This window comes from Zosterops lateralis, assembly GCF_965231275.1.
Source record: "Zosterops lateralis genome assembly, chromosome: 1".
In the NCBI taxonomy this organism is placed as follows: domain Eukaryota; kingdom Metazoa; phylum Chordata; class Aves; order Passeriformes; family Zosteropidae; genus Zosterops; species Zosterops lateralis.
Window position 1 is genome coordinate 119,046,055 of NC_139762.1, and position 23,042 is coordinate 119,069,096.

Sequence of the window (23,042 nt, forward strand, 5' to 3'; positions counted from 1 at the left end):
TGCTGTTACTCACTCCTTCCATTTTGAAATGTTGCTTCCTGATGGCAGCTCCTCACAAGCCTGGTAGAAACCAGTTGTCCTTCCATATTCTTTCCATGTAGTGCTGCACAGAAATCCCCTTGTGCACTTCCCTGTGAGGAGGAGAGTGTGTACAGAAAATCAGCATAAATCCTCTGGTAGTTTTGTCACCCAAATTCAGGGCAGGATATGCAGAGTCCTTACCTTGGAGCTGCCAGCAGGAGCCTGCGCTGCGGAGCTGGGCTGCATGGCAATGCCACGGCCCGGCCAGCGCTTTGTGCAACTGCCCTAATTGGGAATGCCAGGTCTCATCCATCCAGAAAAGCGTGCTGAAAGCACAGTAGCCTGCCTGGGCTCAGCACTGTCCTACCCCATTCCTGGCTCAGAATTGAACTGTAACCACAGCCAGACAGTTTAGGGGACTGCTTGCGGTGAGTACTGTGTGTGGCAATACGTGGGAAGAGTTTTAACCCCCTTGTCATAGTTTCAGTGAATGCATAGGATGTTGTTCTGTGTTCTCTCTTTTTCCTGAACTTTTAACCTCATCCTACCTCTACCCATGCTCAAAATGACAGCCACTGAAAAGGGGGGTGGGGAAATGCTTTCCATTCCTTTCTCTGTTTAAATATGCAAATATACAAATATGCTTAAGCTGGCCATAGGCTTTGGTACTGCTTTCACTCCCTCTGAGTGACTCCATCCTCCCAGTCGAAGTGGTGGTCCCCACAAGTAAAAGGGACATTACTTCAAGGTAAGGTACTTTATAGCAGGACAGATGCCAAAAGAAAGCAAGAAAGCACTTAGACACTTTTAATAGACAATGGCTTTACTGATGCTCTTAATTTTGAGCTCCCATATGGGGTATTATGAGCTAAGCCATCCAAATGTATGCATTCACATTTCAAAAAAGAAAACATCTCAGAGAGTATAACCCCTTAATATTACCAGAGAAGGCTACTCACTTTCCAGTTCACTTCTTACTGGTTTGTGGATATTAAAAATGAAAAGTTAAAAAATGTTCTTAACTTTGCCAGCGAGATCAATGCATATCTGTCAGTGCTACCCACTTAGCCTGTAGTCCCTCTGCGTAACTTGACAGAGGGTCAGAGCCATTCTGACAGCTTCACAATGGGAGAAAGATGTGGTGACAGCCAGTGCTGAAGAGCCAAAGATGTCAACAGGATCTCCAAATATCCAAAGGCCTTGAAAACCAGAACTCTGAGCTGCAGAAAGGCAGTAAGTTTGTCTGATGCAGGAAAGGCAATCTGGCATGAAATGGGTCCTTGAGACAGAATCAGAGGATACCTGGACATACTGGGGTGCCTAAACACTTATGAATCTTATTTATGGAATGCCAGGTTACCTGAAAAGTACTGAAGTCACTTTGCAGCCAACTATCAAACTTTAACCCATCATATTTTTATAGCGAGTTGTGAAGTGGAAGTAATTTTACACTTCTCTAACAAATCCCATTACAAAAGATTTCTAAATTATTTTTTCTCCCTTTGGGACTTTCTCCCAAGTATCTGTAAGTATCTATGGCCATTTGTGGTACATTTTAGCTGGAATAAAATTATTTCATTTAGCTCACTACTTTTTTTCCCCAAAGTACCTCATAGTTCTCAAATAAAATAACGAAAAGGAGACTCATTCTAATTTTATAATTTGCAAGACCATGGGCAACTCTGGTTTAGGCTTGGAATGTATTAATAGATGCTGTGTAATCTGGTATCTGCATTTTCGCTGTCTGTATGTTTGCAGTTAAACATATAACTAGGATTTTAGGTGACACAGACAGATTTTCTACCTTAACACAGATGTGATTAATCACTTAACTGTGCACTGCCTTTCCAAATTATATTCAACAATGGTGGAGGTCATTCTGAATTTACAGCGTTACAAGTGGGAGGTGATGGTAAGTTCATCACATGCCTTGTCATGCCTATGGCTCTGTTAGCTCCCTATGGTACTGGCACATGAAAGAAAAGCAGCTAGAAAGGGTTGGCAAGTTGAGGAAACTTAGAAGCAAAGGGTGACATAATTGCTCTCAGGTGTGCACTTAAAAATCCATGGTGTTTTATCTAGAAACTATTATTACTCCATGGAGCCACTGTGAAATACAAATAACTCTAGAGGGGACACTGAAAAAAAAAAATGTTGCTTCCTGGGCACTCAGGCGGTATCTTCAGTTAGCAGCTCCTTGTTGAAACTGAGATCTCTTCATGGTTAAAGAATTGGAGCAAAAGGTGTGTAAAATCCAGGGGGGACATGATGTCATCCTCACTGCTGCTTCTGATTGTGACAGACCTGAAGGAAGTGGAGTGAGGCACAACATTTCTTAACACTACCAAGGGGGAAGGTCCTGCTTCCCTTTCACAAATCTCATTCCTTGCCTTCTCTCTGCTACATTCTCCCACAGCTTCAATTTGGCCGCATTTTGGCTGAGACAGCTCAGTTTCCCAGGCTGACAAGAAAGACAGCAAAAACATGGGCATTTCTCTCCTGGTTTTGGTGAGTTAAATCTCTCGGATAACGGGCTCTGCCACAAGGCAAGTGTGGGAGGAAGGTAAGAGACAAAGATGGAAAGAGGCAGAGAGCCAGACAGCAAAAGGAGCAGAGCAGAAGAGAACATTCAGGAAGTGATGCCAGCTTAGCATCACTTGAACCTATAGCAGGAATGTGTGCTGGAGGCAGGGAAGATCCACCACATGATGCTCTGCCCAGCTTCAGTGGCCTGAAAAAAGAGCCTCTAAGGAAATCTGCCACTGTGTTGGCAACATATACCTTAAGTATAACATTTCTTACTCCCCAAAAAAAGATGAGTAATTTGGATCTGGGACAAAGAAAAAGGAAATTTTGGCTTATCCTGCAAACAGGATATGGGTGTTTATTTGAGAGGAGGATATTCTGGTTTTAAAGAACTGTATGATGTGTTGCTTCTTGCTATGCTATGGACTAAGGAAGCCATTCCTAAACTCTTTTGGAAGAGACCATATTCTCCTTTTCACCTCTGACTTAAAGATGGTCTCTGGAAGAGGTTTCAAGGGAAAACTTATGAACTGTATATAGAAAAATGTCAGTGTCCAGCTGACTCTGCACAAGTGTGATGCAGATGTTTCAAATCACATGTACATTCTGTTAATGCATATTGGATAAGTGCAAAGTCACGGATTGAGGGATTGACATCCTTATTGCCAAGTCAACAAATATCAAAAATACATGTTGGTATTTCAGTTGCTATTAAAAATGCTTTACTTTGGTTCTTATACCACCAATGATACACAAAGTAGTGTAGTAGTGTGGTAGTTCTTGCCAGTGTGGTAGTTCTTGCCAGGCCTTGATTTTTAGCTATTAACAAGCCTTACATGCAGAGGTAAAATACTGTGATATCCTATGAGTTAAATTTGACAGTTTCAGGTAGATTAGCCTAAAGATCTTTCTCCACAGATCTAGTGGGTGGAAAATCTGTCTAACTTCAAATAATCTCCTCAGAAAACTTGCTGGGTTTGCTTTTCCTACAGAGATATTCAGAGAGCAATAGACTTGTGCTAAACAGCTCTCAGCTCCTGACATTCAATTACTGACCATATTGCAATCAGACATATGTACCTATATTAGAGCTGGAGTGAGTCTTCTGTACTGTTAACAATGAAGTATTTCTTGCAGCAATCAAATAGACCAGGTCCTGGTGTCTCACTGCTGCAGTAAGCACCATCCCCCCTCTTAGCAGCAATTTTAAACTTATTGGGTATTCTGCAGCAACATCCAGCTGTAGTGCAGGTGTAGCCTCTGTCAGGCATGTTTAGAATCCTGCTTCCACTGTCCTAGTAGCTTTTCCTCGAGGTAGTTTGCACTGCAGTAGTATCCAAAGCAAGAGAACATCCTCAATGTTTATCTGGATGCCTTTCAGATGGCAGTGCTGGGAAACCTGAGTGGCACTTCAGCATTTCTGTAACATCTCAGATCTAAAAGTGAGTCAGGGGCTGGTGCAGGCACGGCCATGAGAAGTCGTCTCTTGCTCCCTGCAACAGACATTGAATGCAATTTAGAGCTTTAGGAAAGCACTAGGAGTGCTCTGTACCTTTTCCCATTCCTCTGATTTTGCCTTTTTGGTCTAGCCAAACAAAACAACTTGGAGGCAGAAGGAAAGAGGAGTCTGAGCAGCTGTTACTGAGATCATGGCAGCTTGCTGATTCAGCAAAGAAAAGAACAAGATACATTTATTTAAATACATAGTAGTTGAACACCATTTATAGGATTGTAACATAAAGTTGCATCATCAATACATGAAAAAACCCACAGATGAGATGAAGCTTTGAGGTCAGAGACAAGAGAAGCTTCTACAACTCCTGTGGAGTGAGGGTATTATCATGGGAAGTGAATCTAGCTAAAACTTCTCGGTTGTTCAACAACCTCACCCCAGTCAGCAGAGGTTGGCACTGCTCTTTGTCCACTGCTCACTCCAGTCCTGGACCTGGAAAGCAGAAACTGTCTTATGGGTTTCAGAGTCATGAATTTTGTATGCATTAAGGTAAGCATAATTGCATAATTAAGTCTTGGTATACCTTAAGAAATCTATCCATTCTAGTGGGTACTTGCCAAGGCACAAAAATTCAGCAGCAAGAAAGGGTTAAATTTCAGATCTTCACAGACATCTATGGCTCCAGGCCTCATTTGGAAGTGAGTAGGGCTCCAGAGCTCTGTTCAAGCACGTGTCCATGAGCCAAACTACCAGAAGCCGGGAAGTCAACATTTGCAAAAAACATGCCTGATTTTTCTAGGACATGGGATTCACATGCTCCTCTGTAAGTTTAAAACTATTTGGAATGTCCAATTGCTTCTTTCTGAGAAATGAGAAATGTTTCCTGACAAGAACACTGATGATCCATCCAGCAGCAGCTAGCAGCACTTTGAGTAGCTCCTGTTATGATATACAGAATAGCTAATGACACTCCTCTATGCAGTGATCTTTTATTAAGTGGCAAGATCCTGGGAAGAGTCATATAATCCCTCTGAAACAAGAACCTAATTCTCTTTGAAATTAAATCAAAAATCCTAAATAAATGTACTGACTAACCTGTATGAATGCTCTGCCTAGGATGGATGGGCACATGGTATAATAACACTTCATTAACTGTGTGGTAGCAAAACTAACTATAGCTGGATTACTTAAAATTTAAAGGGTCCAGTATTTCTCAGACACTTTTTTTTTTCCCCTGAGCACAGGTCCTCACTAATTAAGGAAGTCCAGCTTTATAGGAGGAGCAATACCAAAAGAGCACCAATAAAATTTTTAAGGCTCTTTAAAACATTTTAATACCTTATTTCATGTGGCATATACAGAGTTATGATGGTTCATAAGGTATAAAGTTTTTTATTAGCGGTCCATTGGGGAGACTGCATAACTCAATCACTCCTTTGCAACTCATTTAATGCACATCACCACAGCATTTGACTAGCATACTTAGCACAAATTGAAGTCAGTAAAATATTTGACTCAGCAGCCCATTACATACTTACACAAAGAGAGAGTTAACTAGAAACTAATTTAGGGAATTAGTGGTTGGTTACAAAACACAGCATAAACAGACCAACTTTTCTCCAGATAAGGCTACATTATTCCCAAAAACTTGTATGTCATGCAGTGTTTTTCCCAAAGAATGTGTGGTATAAACATTGAAATTCAAGTGTCTTGTGCTTTAACATCTTTTTATGAAACAAATGGTAAAACTGATACGGGAGTTAAAAGATTCATTTTCTCCCTCTCCCTTCATCTCCTTCTTACTTTCCCAATGTTTAGAGAGATTCACTTCAAATAAGATAAGCAGGGCTGTAAGGTTCTCCTTGCAAAAGCCTGCTTCTTCCCATGCTTGATGACATCTGACACACCCAGGTTGTAAGAGCCCAGTCAGCCTGTCCCCAAATGCACAGGGATGGTGACACCACACACAGTGCGGGCACTTTTTAGGTGACCAACCCTCCTGATTGCCCTACAACAGTAGCTAGCTGAGCATCACAAATAGCACCTATATGCGTCCAAAAGAGAACAGAGCCCGGTCATCCTCTGTTATTTTATATGTCACCAGCATCAGGAGATTAATAGTGTTTTCAGCTGAGAATTTCCTTTGAACTACAAAAATCTTGGTTAAAACCCTCCTGTTTATCATGGAACAAACACAGATGGCCATAGTATACCCTTTTCTTTTCTTATGATATGGCATACTTTAAAAAGAACTTGAAGATTGTTGTGTGCAGCAGTAGAAAAGAGGAGGGGAAAGAGTGCTCAGTGGGAGCAGATTAAACCCACATACACGAGTGTTTGAGAGACAAGGATTTTAATTTAGATCTTCAGACATTTAAGAGTAAAGACTGTTTGATTCTTCTGTTAAGGTGCAAGAATTATTTCAATCTGTTCCTACTAATATTAGCCTATACTGGTTGTATTTATAGAAGGTACACTTTTCAAGGCTACATGTGGCCAAGAAATGAAAATTTCCTTGGTTGACATTAGAACAAACAAATGATCTCCTGGAATTGTTTTCATGGAAACATGAGAAAAGCCTGCTGGTTACATCATTTACCTGAAATCTACTACACCAGCTTAAAAATTGCCATGCTGTGCAACTTGAAATATGGATATGAGCAATAGATCAGAGAAATGTAATGACCATTGGGTCTAAGAAAACAGTTTTTCTTTGTCTTCAGTGTTTATTTATTTATACAAAGCAATATTCCCAGTAAGAGACTAAACTTGGCAACAAAGAATAAAAATGTTTTATTCCTCTACATCCTTTTAAAAATCTATCTTCAACTGGCTGAGGTATATATCTATGAAAATTGCAGAACTGCAAAAAATTCCAGTGCGCTGAATATGTTCCATCTGCATACAGCTCTGATATGTCAACTGGGTCGATTGTGTACCTTCCCAGAGCTGCAAGGGAGGTGCAGATCTCCCCTGACATTACTTGATATTTACTATATCAAGGCTTGAAAAAAGACTGTGCATTAATTTCACACGTCTGCCACAATCCAGAGAAAGGAGGAAGAAACAACTTAACTAATACAGAAAGCTGCAGGTATTGAATGAGGCAGGAATAAACATGCAAAACAGACAAAGTAAATGAATGAGATTGATAAGAGTAAAAGGACACTGGGATAGCTTAGAAATAGAAAAGTGATTTTTGAAGTGCAATAGCTGTGAATATCCCACTGCTGACTAATAAATAGCTATCATAGTAGATTTTTCTTCTCCATCCCTTAGTAGCTGATCTACAAACAGCATGTTATCCTGCTGAATTTTATTTGAGGCAGGAAATCCGGGTCTGCTGTAGATTTTTTCTGGGGAATATCAAGGTCTTGTCCGTTTTTCAGCATTCTTTTTGTTTTCTTAAATATGCATATAAAACCAGATAGATGGTACCAAAACTGTTGAAACCACATAAAATCTCAGGGAAATGACTACCAGAATTATGATAATCTGGGAAACTTCAAAATTCTCTTCAGAATTCTCCCCAACTATATTCTTAAACTTGTATGTGACCCATGCCTTATTAAATGACACCTTAATTTGAGAACTTCTAAGTGCCTTGAATACTTGATCATTGAATCTAAATGTTCTTTTAAATTCTTTTAACTTCCTCCTTAAAAAACCATCAAAGTAAAAACCATATTTCAAAGAGCTAACTTCTTTATCAGCAGTTAATAGCTCAGTTCTGCAGTGCATACACAGGCAAAATCCTCATTGAAGTCAATGCCTAAGTTCAGAAACTTCTTTTTCACTGGGTGCCTTTAAAGAAGTATGGAATTTCTTTCCCAGAAAATATATGGCTCAAATTAAGTTTCAGTTAGATTCAAGGCTACAGCCCAGGGACTGCTGAGATATACAGCGGGGTGGGTCCATCAAAGACTGCTAAGCTTAGGAAAACCAGGGTAGATCTGGAGGAAAACTGGTGGCAAAGAAGGAAGCCTGGGTGCCATCATGGTGATTTAAAAGCAGAGCAAAGATGGCTCTGGACTTCGAGTTCCAGAAAACTTCTCATTGTGCAGAAGCAGCTGCACATAGTATAGGCTGTGTTTTGGACTGACACCATATGGAAATTCCCATGATTTCCCACTGAAAGGGGACTGCAATTCCAGCAAGGAAAGTAGTTCCATTTGTTTAGCACAGATCAAGAAGGAACCTCATCCTTTGAGTAGCTTTTGGCCCTGAAGATTGACAGGTTCTCACCTCTCTAACTAAAGGCACCAAAAGGTGACTGGAAAGAGACAAAATGAGTTTGCATGCCATCTTTATTATTCACTAGGTAGTGACACTAATACAAATACCCATGTTATCATTCATAAATAATATATAATACATACCTTTATTTTTTTGAAACTTGTGTTTATTGCATTACTTTTCCCTAATTTTTCCATTTGGAAACACTTCATGAAGAAATATCACACCTTAATTTCAGTTCTTTAATGATCAAGTTAAAGGACTACTTGGGAAGGCAGTAAACACTTGCAGCAAGATTGATTAATCAGTATTCTAACTGTAAATCACCTTGTGCTCTACTGTAGAGAACTCTGAGGAGATTTTTGCATTTTAGCAACAATATCAGCTGTGAATTAGTACAACAGGTGCTTCCAAAGTCACTTTATTAGTTTGTAATATGTTTGGTTTTTTGGCTAATATCTGTTTGCTTGTTAAAGTTAACTGGGGACTGAAGTTCGTGTTGCACAACAAAGAACTACCACACTTTCTCCCTCTGAGAAAACATATGAGTCCTACCCCACTTCATGCACTGTTTCCTGAGTTTGAGCATGTGTTTTCAGGCATGGAAATGGCTGTCCTTGCCTTATTAAGACATTGATATGAATATCCCTGGAGGAGCAAGGAAAAGCTTAAACACTGAAATGAGGCTTGAAGCTGAATATTTTTGTCATTCATTTATCTGCTGGTGATGTGAGTGTGTGGTACAACAGAGGTTTAATGAATACTGCAAGTCAGAGGGTGGATTTGAATCTAGGTATTCACATACAGAGAAATATTTGTATATTTTTAGTATGAGCTTACTGTTGAGTCAGAAGTAAGAGATTAACATTATTCATTGGTGGCAAAAGATATTGACCTCTCTTTAAAAAAAAGTATTTTTATCTCACCTGCAAGTTCAAAGAACTGAACTCTCTGTATAGGTCTCATGTCACTTTTGGGCCTGCTATGATGCTTCTGGATTCTCTGTTTCCTTAACTCTTACTGCTCGTATTGATATAAAACTTGTCTAGAAAAGCTCTTCTTCAGATGCCCAATGACCTCTAGCTTAAAGATAAAATAACATATTCCCACAACCTCTCTAAATTACTACAATTTAAAGTGAACAAACAATGCTATGTACCACATTTCTCCCAGCTTCCTCTGATCTGAACTTTATGGTCTTAGATGTTTTTTCCAACCTTTATGATTCCGTGATTCTATGAATGCAATAAAAATCAGAGAAGAAATCAAAATCTAACTAAACCTCCTAAAGGTTTAGTTAAAACAAGTAAAACAAGTCTCTTAAAAGAGGCCACTTGTATTCTTAATGACATATGGAGATAGTGTTTTCGTGGTAGTGAGTTTCAGAGGAGGTCAGAGAATATGAATGTACCACCTTCCCATTCCACCTCCAGTGCCAGTCTCTAGTACTGCTCCCAGTTCTGCTGGGAACTGCTGAGGATCTTTCTTCCTGGTGGCCTCCTGATTCAAAGCTGGCCAGTCTCCTCTCAGTTGTAAAAAGCTGAACATATAGACTTCCTGAAGTTTGTCCCTTCAAGCCATTTTCTCTAACCCTTGATTTACTTATTGAAAATTTTCTGTCTATAAATGCTCATTCTAAAAAGGTCACCTTCCACTTACCTGAATTTTACAATAATTAGTAATAATTATGGGTGAGTGTTTTAAAATCAGTGGGTTTGAGGTTTTTCAGTCTCTGGGTACTGCATTTGTGAGGATGAAAGGGGCCTGGAACTTATGGAAACATATGCTTCTCCTTTTGAAAAGTCTAAAACTTATTTACATACAGCATCACTGAAACACCATTACCTCTGGTACTGACAACAGCAATCAAAAAGTCAAATAAACAATGAAAGACTGAGGAAGAAGCCAAAGTTCTGTGCTTGTGTGTGTATAAATATACATATATATATGAAGGCAAAGAATAGTTCTTATGAAAAGGTTCCATGGTCCATTCCATATTCACTGAGACAAGACCTTGTTTTTTTTAAGCCTGTATCTGAATGACCCAAACACAATAATCATGGATGCGTGTAATTTTTTTCCCCTCCTTCTGCTTGATCCTAAATTTAAATCATAATGCTGAACTTGTGACGTCACTCTCAATCATTTCCACATGGCTTCACTTGTAGGATCAAAAAGAAGGTGACGCTCTCTTGTGTCAGCAGAAAGCTGATTTGGGGGATGGAAGATAATTCAGTGAAATTTCTAGTAGTGACAAGAAGACTTCAGAGAAGCTTGCAGGTAAAGTATTATTCTTTTTTTTTCCATAAATAGTTGCTCTGCCTCAAATTTACCACATTGATAGAGGTTCAGTTTTAAAAGAGGCTCTGCTTCTAAGGAGATCCTGAGTCTTCAGATGATCCAGTTCCTTTAGAAAATCTTCTATGATTTTAAAATAAACAGGTGTATTCCAGAAAATAAATATCAGTGGAAACAGGATAAGACAACAGCATGGTGGGTAGCCCAGCTTCATATGTCCATTTTCTCTGGTGTGTTAGTTCTCTAAAGGTGGCATTTTGGCTCTGATCAAATGGAAGGGCAAAGGTTACTGAATGTGAGGCTGTGGCTGCTGGAAAAGAGAACCAGCACAATGGTGGGGCAAGCCACCAGCATTAAGCACAGAGACATGTGGGAAACTGGCAAGAAGGAAGAGGATGTCATTTTCTGAGAAACCAGGAAATGAGCTCTGTGTTCAAGCATTTCTATTTATGGTATAAGAATTGTAAATATCACCGGAGAAATTTGATACTGAGACGAGGATATATGTGTCAGGCCTTTTAGTTTTAAGCCCTTGTCTTTGCATGGGCTGCTTTTGTTCAAGGAAGAAACAATGAAAAAGGAGGGATTTGGGGAAAAAAAAAAAAAAAACTTCTGCTGCATTTCCCAAACTATTTTTCCTGTGCCCCTCTCCCAAGTGAGTTCTACCATTCATGACCCTGCTCTCCCCTTTCCTCCCCAACTCATTCAGCATCCAGCATTCAGGATTACAGCCACTCATCTCAGTCTGCAGCCCTGCCATCTCTCATACCCCTCCTTCTTTCCCAGAGAGAGGGTGAGTCCTAGTTTGGGAACTGCTGTTTCCATTGGATTTCACTTGCTGGCAACCTATCTGTAAAATACTTTGACCAAAAGGGAGCTGTTCCCCAGAGACTGTGATGCTAATTCTGCATATAGTTCTGGTGTGATTTCAGAGTAATCTCCTGGCCGCACACCAGTGCTCCCCTGCTGGGCTTGTCCCTAAATGTGTAAAATGAAAAAACCTATACAATGCATTTTTTAAGCGTAGCACCTCACAGCCTTTGAGGTTGGCGGCACAGTTTGGTTAGCAAAGTGTCTCTATGCTCATTTCTATTCAATTTGGAGCCCAAAAACGTTCTCCCTCTTCTGCCAAAAGAGCCTTTATTAATTTAGATACTTTTCCTTTAAGTTTCATTAATTCTATGCTTTAAAGGCAAAATCAAGCATTACAGGCCAGGAGGACTGTAATGTTTCCACTGCTCATTTTGAAAATGTAAAGCCAGAAAGTGTGTGACTCTTCTATGCCAGGATCTTTTCCCAGAGCTAACTCTCATTCCCACTTTGTATTTATATTCATCAGAGCCACTGACTTGTTTACCTGAGGGAGTGGCTGCTCATCTCCTGGAAGCCATTTACTTATCAATTACAAAATGGAGACAACAGCAGCGTTCAGCGCTATCTGTTTATCTACCCAAATATGGAATTTAAAGGCTCATTACAGTCATTTGACTTTGAAACCTCCCAGCCCTAGAATACCAGGTAAATAAAACCAATAGGCAAGTTAGTAGAATATCTGCTATTTTTTTTTTTTAAGGTTTCTAAGACACTCAATCACCTTATCTCTAAAACAGTGCATCCTTCTCCAGTTTGCTCACTGTTTGTTTATATTTTCAAAGATAAAGCATTGCATCTGAAATCCAGGAAGCAATAGTGAGATGCTTTGGGGAGAATATGGAAGTGAAAGGAAACTATTAGAAGTCATGACCTCAGTGACAACATTAGATGTGAGATACTCGTCTGGCCCATGCTCATGAACCCTGGGGAGGACACACCAGCATGTCAAGCATCCCATTCTTCACACCACCCTACTTCTGACACCCATTTAGCTTCCTTGCCATGCACCAAAATTAGGAGAAATTGCTAGATGTCATCATTGCTCTTGTTATCTGGGGTACCCTGCATACTTCCTCTTTGAGACAGTAGGTGAATTAGAGAGATGTATTCTTCTGCCTGAAACTCAAGTTGCTAGGAATAAGTCTATCATGAACAAAATATGTTTCTGTTCCAACCCTACACACTTGAGAGCTTTTCCTGCCTGTCTTTCCCGCAGTAGCTTTGCTGTGAGAGGTGTCTCTGCACTCATCCCACGCCGGCTGCTGCTGCTGCTGTGTGCCAGGGCAGCCATCCCTGCCTGCCAGAGGATGCAAAGCAGCTCCACACGGACGGCAGGGAGCACGTCCATCCCAGCTCCTGTCAGGCCAGCATTTGTACTTGTGTGAGATGCAGGTGATTGCTAAAGTTGTTTCTGAGACTGCTTGTTATATAAAAAAAGACAGTGACAGAACTGCATGGAAATACAATCTGATGTAAAACCACAGTGCTTTTCTACTTTTCAGAAAGGTTTTGTAATGTGTTTGAATTGGCCACCTGGCTATCTTTGGTTGTGACTGCTAATCCTTCAGTGCCCTTGAAGGTGTTCTTGATACTCTAAATTAGCTGATATTTTTAGAACATTTCAATTTTTATTATCAGTTATGCAGTGGACATATCACTGAATATTTTTATGCCGGTTTGATTAAAATGCTTAATCCCCGCAGAGAAATTTTCAATGACAGAAACCATGGATAAAAATCAGCTCTAAGTTTAAGAAGAGCAAGAAGTCAAGTAACTTTAGGAGGCAACTATTTTTCCAAAAGGTTTGTTCTGTCTCCTAAAACATTGGGACAGATTTTTTGCAGAGGTAGACTCAACAAATGTATTATATGGACACAGAGGACTTCTTCTTGCATTTATAAAACTGGGGGGCCCAAAAAGTGGGGCTCCAAGCCAACAGAGAGTTTCTCAGCAGCTGAAGAGACTGTGACAGCAGATCAGTGGTGTTCCCTGGCACAGAGCTGGGGACAGTTGAGAAATCAAATCTGTGTGTTTAGCAAGAATCAGAGTGGTCCAGATGTCACCCTATGGACAAGAGGTGAGGCTTAATTTGGAATGGGTGGCACTCTTTGCAGTGACTCTTGCTTTGCCAAAATGATCCAAATTCATCTCCAGTGAAAGAGTCTTCAGGAAACGTGGTACATGAAGGGCCTTTCCTGGGAGGTCTGCAATGTTATTCTGCTTGTGGAAATAAAGGACCTCAGAAAATACAATCTTTGAATAAGAAAAAATGATGTTACCTAACTAACACACCATGTTCATAAAGGAGAACCTTCTTTCAATCCGTATATCAACTTTTTCTAAACTTTTCAATATATTCCTGACTTTGCAACAATCAATATGCAGAGGAACTTATGTGTGTTCATATCTTTATCTAGCAACTATTAAGCTACATTAGTTGAGCATTTCTGGTTTTGCTAGGTGAGGCTGAAATATCAGTCTGTTTCTCAAAAGCATCAGTGATGCCACTTCTTTTTAATATGCACTCTATGTGCATAAACAATGTTTACCAAGAAGACCTTGCAGGGAATTTCCGTGATCTAAACAAATGGTTTTGAGATTACTAATAGCCAAAATATAAAAGGTGCTCTCTTCTTTTTTTGCTTATTTTTTTACTCTCTGGAAACAGAAATGGAAATTTCAGAATCACAAAGGGTTTTCAAGGATATGTGAGAGAGATTTCTGCTTGGAAAGGTACAGATAGCTATTTTCAAATCCAAGGGGCCCATGAAGAGTGTTTGGGCTTCTGGAATGAATTGCTGAGTTGTACGTACAGGTGCTAAGTGTGGTTACGTCAAAGTGTAAGTGCAGGAAATGAGATCACCCAAAGGTACCACAGGCACTGCAATATTAAGAACTGGGTACTGCAACTGTATTTATCTCCAGTTTTCAAATCCCTCCTGTTAAACCCACTCATTAACTATTTTGTTCAAAGCTGTGAAGGAAATCAGGCTGGGGTAGAGGGATACAAAGAATTTGGAGTGAGTTTTCAATTAAAATCCACAGTCTGTTCTGTTTCTGATAATCTCTAAATTCTTTTGAAGAAATGATCATTATAACTCTATCTAATCGGTTTTCAAAACAGACTCTGAAATAGCCATTGTGTCTGCACCTTCTGTTTTTATAACTTATGTGCTTTGATATTGTAATTGATGCAAGTGGGTGCAATTAAATCTTTATTTGGAAACTTGCACCAAAGCAAGTCATTCAGTAAAAAAAAAGCCACCGATGTGCTTTGACTCTAGATTCTCACACATATTTGCACTTACAATCAAAGCTTTTGTTCAGTTAAACTAACAAGGGCTGTTTAGCATAAGAAAGAGTTAACACAGGCTGCCCTACGTTGTGCTAATTTTGGGAATAACAGTTGAATGGATAAAAAAAAATTTGCAGGAAACTATGCTGTCCCAATAAAAATGACCAATTTTTATTTTAATAAGTAACTCACCAGAAGTGGAGAGGTTTAAAAAAAGCCTGATGATATGCCAATGATTAGTGTCACTCAGTGATAAAATACTTCTCTTGTTTTTCCTAAGAAAGATCACAAGACAGCAGATCAGATCTCTAGCTCAAAATTGCTTCTAAACTAGGCAGTGAATTCCACCACTTTCACTCAAGGGGATTTCACATCACCACAAGACAGGCAGGGATCGAGATGTGCAATTAGTCATTTGTTGGCATATCTTTATTTATTAGTTCTGTGACACAGTTATTGATCAGCCATCACATTGCTACTTATGATTCAGGCACTGCTGTCTTGAAACTTAGCTGTGGATTGGTTTGTGTGAAAGGAATTTTTGTAGAAGGGTAAGCATGATTTATTTCAGTGAAATGATCTGTCTGCTTGGTCCCACAGCAGGGAGAGGCTGTAAAAGCAAAGAGCTTAGTCAGGCTGTCAACTGCTTCTGGAAAAACTGCAGGTTAAAAGCCTTTTTCTTTTGCTCAGGGACTCTCAACTAATAGGCAAAATCTCAAATGTAATAAAATATGGTGTGTATATATACATGTATGTATTTACATATATATATAAAATATAGTTCCTTTTTCTTCTGAGAAATTTCAGGTAGACCACTTTACCACCTATGAAGCAAAGTCATGAAAGCACACAGTGAGTGTAATCAGGTTTAAAAACCCTTACAAGTGGGTTTAAAAACCTCTATACTCATTTATCTGGAAAATACCATCTCGGCCTTCTTGAGAACCAGAGATGATATCCTCAAAAGGGCACTCTTTGGCAGAATACACCTCCAGCAACAGAGAAGGCTATTTATGGAGTTCCTGTGTCAGACTATCTTCCTGACAGGAAAGGTCAGTCTCCCTGTGTCTCAGACAAGCATGGCAGAAACTCTAACTTCAGTCAAAGTCAATCATTATGAGGAAATCAAGCTCAACTCCACTGAAACTTTTTTATTGTTGATGAGACTAGTTTAAAAGCATCTGGGCTAAAACCTAAAAATAATGCTTGTTATCTGAAGATTGTCTCTTGAGATAATTCAGCATCTCAGGGACAGGTTTCGTATCCTGTAGTAGGACAACTGCACTTTAGTAGAACACTTTCTGTCCCTAGTGCCATCCCAGAGTAGGTGGCCATTGTAAAATTTCTCCATTTTGACTCGTCTTGAGTTTGTGAATTCTAAAATTTGATTTTAAGATCAACCTGAGCCCATTTAAGATGAGATTATCTCTGAAGGAAGATGAATCTTATTTTTCCTCTCCCTTGGCTCAATGATTCTGTGCTTTTTCTTGTGTCAGCACTAGTATTTTTGTACCTTTGTGGTCTGATTAAAACTGAGTAAAATCTAGCCACTCAAAAAACCACCAAAGTGGTTGGCTAATGTTTACGCAAAGGAGTCAGCAAGAACAAGGGCCATGTAGAGTAGAGCGAGCGAAAAGAGTGGATTGTTCCTTCCAGAGGTTTTTGCTGGATGTGAACTTGTCCTTGGAAGCTGCATCACCTGCAGCTGGAGTTTAGCTCCGAGCCACCTCTGTGGAGCCCATTGTTGGACTGTCAAACAACAGCTCTTACTACAGTTCCTTTGCAAATTCTGATTTTTCAGTGGCTCTCTGATAGCATCCAGTTTGAAGAAAATGTTAGAAAGGCCTTGGATTTATTAAAGTGCGGATTAAAAACAAGTTTCGAAACTAGTTGCAAAATGTCATTTCTGTCCTTTTATTAGAACTATGTGTACAGCCTTGGGAAGAGAATGAGCCAACTATAAAAAATATTCTGAATCCCTCAGGATAGTACAGAAGAAAGAACAGCTCTGCCTTTTACATTAGTCTAACCAACCAATTCTACCTTCCTACTCATTGATACCAGAATGAAGAGGAAAAATATTTATCCCTTCCTTCAACCGAATATGGAATTCAAATAAAAACAAAGTAAACCAGCCAGGCAAATAGTACAGCTTCCTGTTCCAGTCCCTCTAAAATTCACTTTACTGACATAAGCTTGGAAAAGATTCAGTGCCCTAAATTACCACTGAGAGTAAATAATAATTACATTTGCCATGACAGGAGATTTTGGGTAAGTGTCAGCCTAAGGACAGCAGATGAGACTATCTGTTAGGAGTTTTCCTTTGCTGCCATAGAAGGTTTTGCATGGACAGGGAGAGTCAAAGGAGGCCTGAAGGGGTACTCAGGCCCATGGTGGCATCAGAAGCAGAAAATGCTTTTCCAGACAGAATTAATTCTGTCTCTTTCAGTCCTGACCCTTTCTTCTCCCCTGTGTCCCTTGCCCTTTAGTGCTCACAGTCTAGGAAGTGTCATGGGACTGTCTAAGGAGAGAGAGGGAATGTGGCTGCTGTGCTAAAGGGCAGTGGAGGAGAGTGGTGGGTACTGAGAGAGAAAAAGGGAAGCCATGGGGATGAAGAACAAAATCTTCCTGTGCCACAGTTGAAGAAAAAGCACAGAGAGGAACAGATCAGCAAAAGGATCAGGAATCTGTCTTCTGACCCACAGCCTTTCAGAAATACCACATTGAGCAGGCTCTGCAGCCCAAATTTTTCAAATTCTGACTTTTGTGAAAATCTCCTTGAGGTGGCTCAAGGATGGATGTTCCCCTAGGACATTTTCCTGGCCCCTCCAAGACTTTAGTCTTTCTTTGGAGACCCTTCAACTCCCTGCCAATCAGCTTGAATGCCCTCAGCCTCTTTTGTTTACTGAAATTTGACTAATACCTTCTTATTCTACAAAGTACTATGCCTTTTTCCTTCCTTCCTCCCCCAAACCCTTCTGCTACTGCTACAATACTGAATTTTGCCCATCCTTTGGAGAACACAAGTACAACTAGTCGATACAGTGGAACAACCTGCTGTGCACCTTAGATGGTACCACTCACTCTGCCCAAACTAGCCCTTCCTGGAAAGAAATGAGAACTCCATTAGCACTGAACATCCTCAGCAACAGCAATACAGAACCTACACCTGCTACTGGGATTTTTGTACATCTTGAATGATTGTTCTGGCCCACAAAGTAATCATAATGTCTTCCAGCAACTCACCACCCCACATTAATTCTTCTCTCTTGGCCTTTCTCAATATTATGTTTCAGTTTTCACTCTGTCCTCGTTCTTTCAGTTTTCTATACAATGAATTTCTTTTCTTTTCTTTTTCTTTACTGACACAGGATGTGAGACATAGATGTTCTCAGGAGGTGAATTAGAGGTTTTGGCAATAGAGTGAGGAACTTATGGGATTTGGGCATCTACAAAAAGAATGGCAAGTGGCTTGGGTTGGTAGGATAAGCATTCCTTCTTTTTTCCTTCTTTCCCCCGTCCTTTCTTTTTTTTTCTTAGAGTAGCTACATTTGAATTGTTATATGTCGTGTTTCTAAACATACTGGTTTATTATGGTTTTACGTTGCTTTCAATCTATGATATCCCTAATTTAGGCCCGGTAGCAAGAATTTAGATATAGAATTATATACATGTGTAAATATATATGTTCTACATACATATATATTTACTTCTAATAATCAACATTAGCTATATGTGTCTACACATACTTTTTTATAGATGGGTATTGCATTTAAGTCAGCAGGAGAAGGTAATAGCTATATATAAGACAACTCTAAGAAAACTTGACTCCAGCAAATGTATTCTCCATGCAATGAATACTGCTTTATCATTTTTTTGGTGACATAAAACTCCATTATGACTTTAGTACATGCTTACCTTAGGTGTTATGACTATGTCATGATTTATGACCAAAAGAACTTTGAATGAATCTGCCAGCTATTATGGCTGCATTACCCTACCTGTTTATTTTTATGTCCTTACGTAAGATGCCAATTTCTTTGAGGTTAATTGTCTTAGCAGGTGTAACTCTGAAGTTAATTATATGTGAAGCAAGCTAAGCATATTTGCCTCTTTTCTCAGTGAGAACAGAGGAAGTGAGACTGAAAAGTCTCTGCTACTATACAAAAATTTCTGAACACAGAGGTATAGCTAGCCCTGCAATGTGCCTGCTCTTTCTGCTCCCAAATACTCTTATCATTGTGTCTAAGATGAGATCACAAAAGGGTTAAATGAAATGTTTTCCTAAACTGTTATGGGATTTGTTGTTATAAAAATAAAAGGGCTACAGAGGCTGTTGCTTACTTGACTCTCTAGGAAAAAATGAATCTGTATGTTAAACTATGTGTATTCCCACGCTCTATCCAGAACAGCATCATGAACATAGTTGTTTTTTTAGGCAAGTGGTACCTTGATTATGTGCAATATTAGAAGCGTGCTCAAAGGGGGAAGAGTAATATTAAACTTTTGTAATTAAGATTTTCCAGATTTTGGTGACTTTAACGTGGAGTCATCAAAATCCTTCATTCTTTGTTATTGCAATTTTTTCAGGCTGAAAGTTTTGAGTAGGAGCAAAGTTGATAATTATGTAAGAGGGAGGGACTTAAAGATGACCACTGGTCATCACTTTACTAATAATCAACATTAAAAGCTATGAGACATTCTGGCTTCTAAATTTTTGGCATTTTTTCAATTTTTGTTAAAGTATTGGATGGTTTACCTCAAATTTTTTCAGTAATGAAATTGAACTCTGTCCAAAAATGTGAAGTCAGCACAAGTTCTGAGAGCACGTTGCTCTCTGAGTTCTCACACTTTTAAATCCTTATAGACTCCATATATACTCTCTCCTTGGTGTGTTCTCTACTTCTGAGAATGGGATCACCTACCTTGTGCAGACTGGTTAAATATCTTGATTTTCCTGCCTATATTTGCCCCTGTTTTCCAGCTGTCTAGTGTGTTGAACTCTTCCCAGACTCAGTGATCACTTGTTTACTGTGCTGGAGTTGAAACTCTTGGCCAGCTGGCAGCTGAGAAGGGAAGAACCACAGCTTCTTGGTGCATTAAATCGTCATATTAGGCTCTAGCTTGGAAAAACTTCTGCTGGCATTGTTTTCTTTTTCCCTCCGAATGACATGACAAATATACCGGGTTTTCATTTGTTGGGATTTTTTTGGTCTTCTTTATTTAATTCTGGGATACTAAAAAAAAAGCTTAGCTATGACAAATCTAATCAGCTCTTCTGCTAGGGTAAGACACGTGCCTTTTTATTGCAGGGGCCTTGTTTGGTAGTGAATGACTATGCAACCACTAATGAGGGAGTTACCTTAGAAGAAATGGTAACCAAAAAGCATCAGTGTTTAGAGAGGGGGTGTAAGTGAAGAAACACAAATTTGAGACTGACAATTATTTCAGCCATTAATCTTTTTCTGGAGGCAAGTGATAGTGATGACAACAATCTGACAAATTGTAAAGCCCAGTGATGAATTGAGTCAATTATGATCTTTTGTCTGTCTCACCTGCACTCTATCCTCTGTTCTGGTTACCCCTCAGGGGAAGTATTTTTAGTATTGCAAACCTAAGACAAATTGTAGCTGGGTATAACTTCCATACCATCTGATTACATTGCAGGGAAGACAGAGCAGGGCAGAAGAACTTCCTTAAAAAGTTGAAGAAGTCTAGGCTCCTCCATTCCACAAGAGCTATGCACAGGCAGGTAATCCTTATTCTGGAAATGTGCCCTTAAAGCATTTCTAAAGCAATCTTTTTGTAGCTAGAACATGTATGGTTTCATACTGAGAGTACATGTATAGGCCCATGCATATTTCCCCAGAAAATATGGAAATTATTATGGAAATTATCCAGGGATACTTGGATTAACATCCACACTTCTAGGATACAGAATTCTGTATTTTTGTGTTTGCTGTATGTAACTCATCAAATTTCTCAATATTTTTTCTACATTAACCCTGTTGTGTTTTTACACATTCCACATGGTTGGAATATTTTGTTCATGTGAATAGCTTTGAGCGGGGGCAGTGAGAAGAAAGTTACCCAGCAGGTATATGGTTGCATGTCCTAAACATTATTTATTTCTTCTTCCTTTGGCCAGAGTTTTGGTCTTTAGCTATGCCACTCAAAGGTCTCCAAGTTTGGTAGGTGTGTTCTGAGAGCCCACTGAAGCAATTTGGACAATTATAGTGAAGGGGTACCTGACTTCTGAGTCTTCCATGGTGCTGGGCTTTCAGTATGGATGAAACGGCTCTAAAAGACCATGTGTTTCTGGAATTCAGGTGACTCCAGGTTAAGAAACATTTGAGCAGAGTTTTGTACAGGATATAGTTTGGGATTTAGCTCACAAATTTTAAATGAGCCTGTGTCTGACTTTGGAATGCCCACATCCATATGTGAAAAAAAAAAAAAAAAAAATGAACTGCTGGCTTCATTGCCAGCTGCTGTATACTCAATACTTTTGATCAGACCTTTTTTACCGAGATTCCTGAACACGGATTTATGAGCCAACCACTAAAAATGTTGGCTGAAGTTCTTAAAAGGAATTAATCTCTCTTATACTACCCACCATGAGGCCCTCAAAACTGCCAATGGTTAAATTCTTTAAGAAAGGAAGAGCAGCTGTGCCACACTAAGTCATGGGTATACTAGGCTTGGCACTCTTCAGTAGTGGAAAATACTAGATGCTTGGGGTAAAGTGTAAGAATAGGACAAACACAGAATATTTGTCCAGGATCCACTCCAGGTGATTCAGGGATTCCCTGCACCAGAAGCTATATATTTGTATTTAATTGCTGTAATTTTTTTTTTCTCCATGAACTTGTCCAAACACTTGAATACATGTCATTTTTATCCCCACTGCCTCCTGCAGCAAGTAGCTCCAAGACTTTGCTGTGTCTACATGAGGAAGCATATCTTCTTGTGCTTCCTGGAACCTGCTATTTGCTGGGATCTTTAGAAACATTGATTTTTAATTATTTAGCTTTTCTTTGTAAAGCAGGACTTCAAAGGCTTTTTTATTATATCTCATTATTGATGAGATATCATTGAAACTCAACAGGAGCATGAGTATAGTTCAAGCTAGAATTTAACAGTAAGCTTGTCTGTGGATTTATAATCATGTTTTAGAACCTCTTCTGTTCCTATATAAACTCTTCAAAAATAACTGAATCTAAAGTACACATAAAAGGATTCAAGGAAATAAAAAGTCATCTCCCATTCATATTGGCAGGAGAGATAGACTGAGGGTGCTGCAGGAATCATGAAAAATCCCCTTTAATTACTTTTGAGAGCTGAAAATGCCAGAGTTGAGAATTACATGAGGTTCTTGAGCAGAGGTGCAGGTGTGTGGTTATGTGCATGTGTTCACATTGACACACAAAACTGGCAAGGCTGTCTGCCAAGGCTGGAGGAAGGTGATGAGATAAAGTCTAGGCAGCACAGACTAAACCTCAGTGCTCTGGCTTAAAGATGCTGTTGGCTACCATGGAAACCAGCTGGAACTACTATGTGAGGGACATGTTATCTGTGGGAACAAAACAGGAGCGACTATTTCTCAATATCACAATTACCTACAATTAATCTTGCATATTAGGATTGTCTTGAGTTATTTGCATAAAGCATTATTCACTTTGCTGCAAGTCTTATGTGAGTGGGGGCAGCCTGACCTTAGGAAGGGTTCAAGGGTTTGACAGTCAACTTGAGAACCTGTTTTATGATGCATAATTTTAACAGCATTTCAAGTATGGCTCTTCCAGTGCAGCTTTCATTTCAGCCTTTAAAACCTAAACTCTTTGCAGATGGCAGTGTACATAGAGAAGTGGTGGAAAAGTCTGTTATAAGCTGTCACAGAAAACTAAATCTGGCTGTAGTCACACAAGTAGCAGTTATATTATCCTGCAACATCAGCAGTAGCTTTTAAGTGAAAACATGATCATGTGTGATGTTCGAAGGCTATTACTAACATTGTTATAGAGACAAAAATTTGTATTTCAAGTCAATGCAGAGTCTTTGAAGAGAAATGTGGGGTTATGTGTGTCTCTGTATACAAAACACTAAATTAGAGAACCCTTTAAACATGTCAATTTTACAGTATTGTGACTTGACGGGAATCAGCAGAGGCATCCCTGACTTACACAGCATAAAACCCCAACAGATCTGGGCCTGTGTGTCACCCAAATACTCAGTAACTTGCATATGTATATATATATACACTCAGATATAATACACAACATTGGGTAAGCATATACTCATCCTAACATAAAATAATTGTACGCACAAAACTGTAATTCA

General features: G+C 39.4%; 1 protein-coding gene across 12 annotated transcripts in view; it reads left to right on the forward strand.

Annotated features, from left to right (window-relative positions):
- The window catches only part of SULF1 (sulfatase 1), a 237,738-nt gene that overhangs the window by 89,404 nt on the left and 125,292 nt on the right, over positions 1–23,042 (forward strand). For 8 of the 12 annotated variants that reach the window (XM_083885292.1, XM_083885282.1, XM_083885293.1 and 5 more), the window contains exon 2: positions 10,405–10,516. The exons of the other annotated variants lie outside the window; for them this stretch is intronic. The gene's annotated coding sequence lies outside the window, so the exon portion shown is untranslated. The remainder of the gene's footprint in view (positions 1–10,404; positions 10,517–23,042) is intronic. 12 annotated transcript variants of the gene reach the window in all.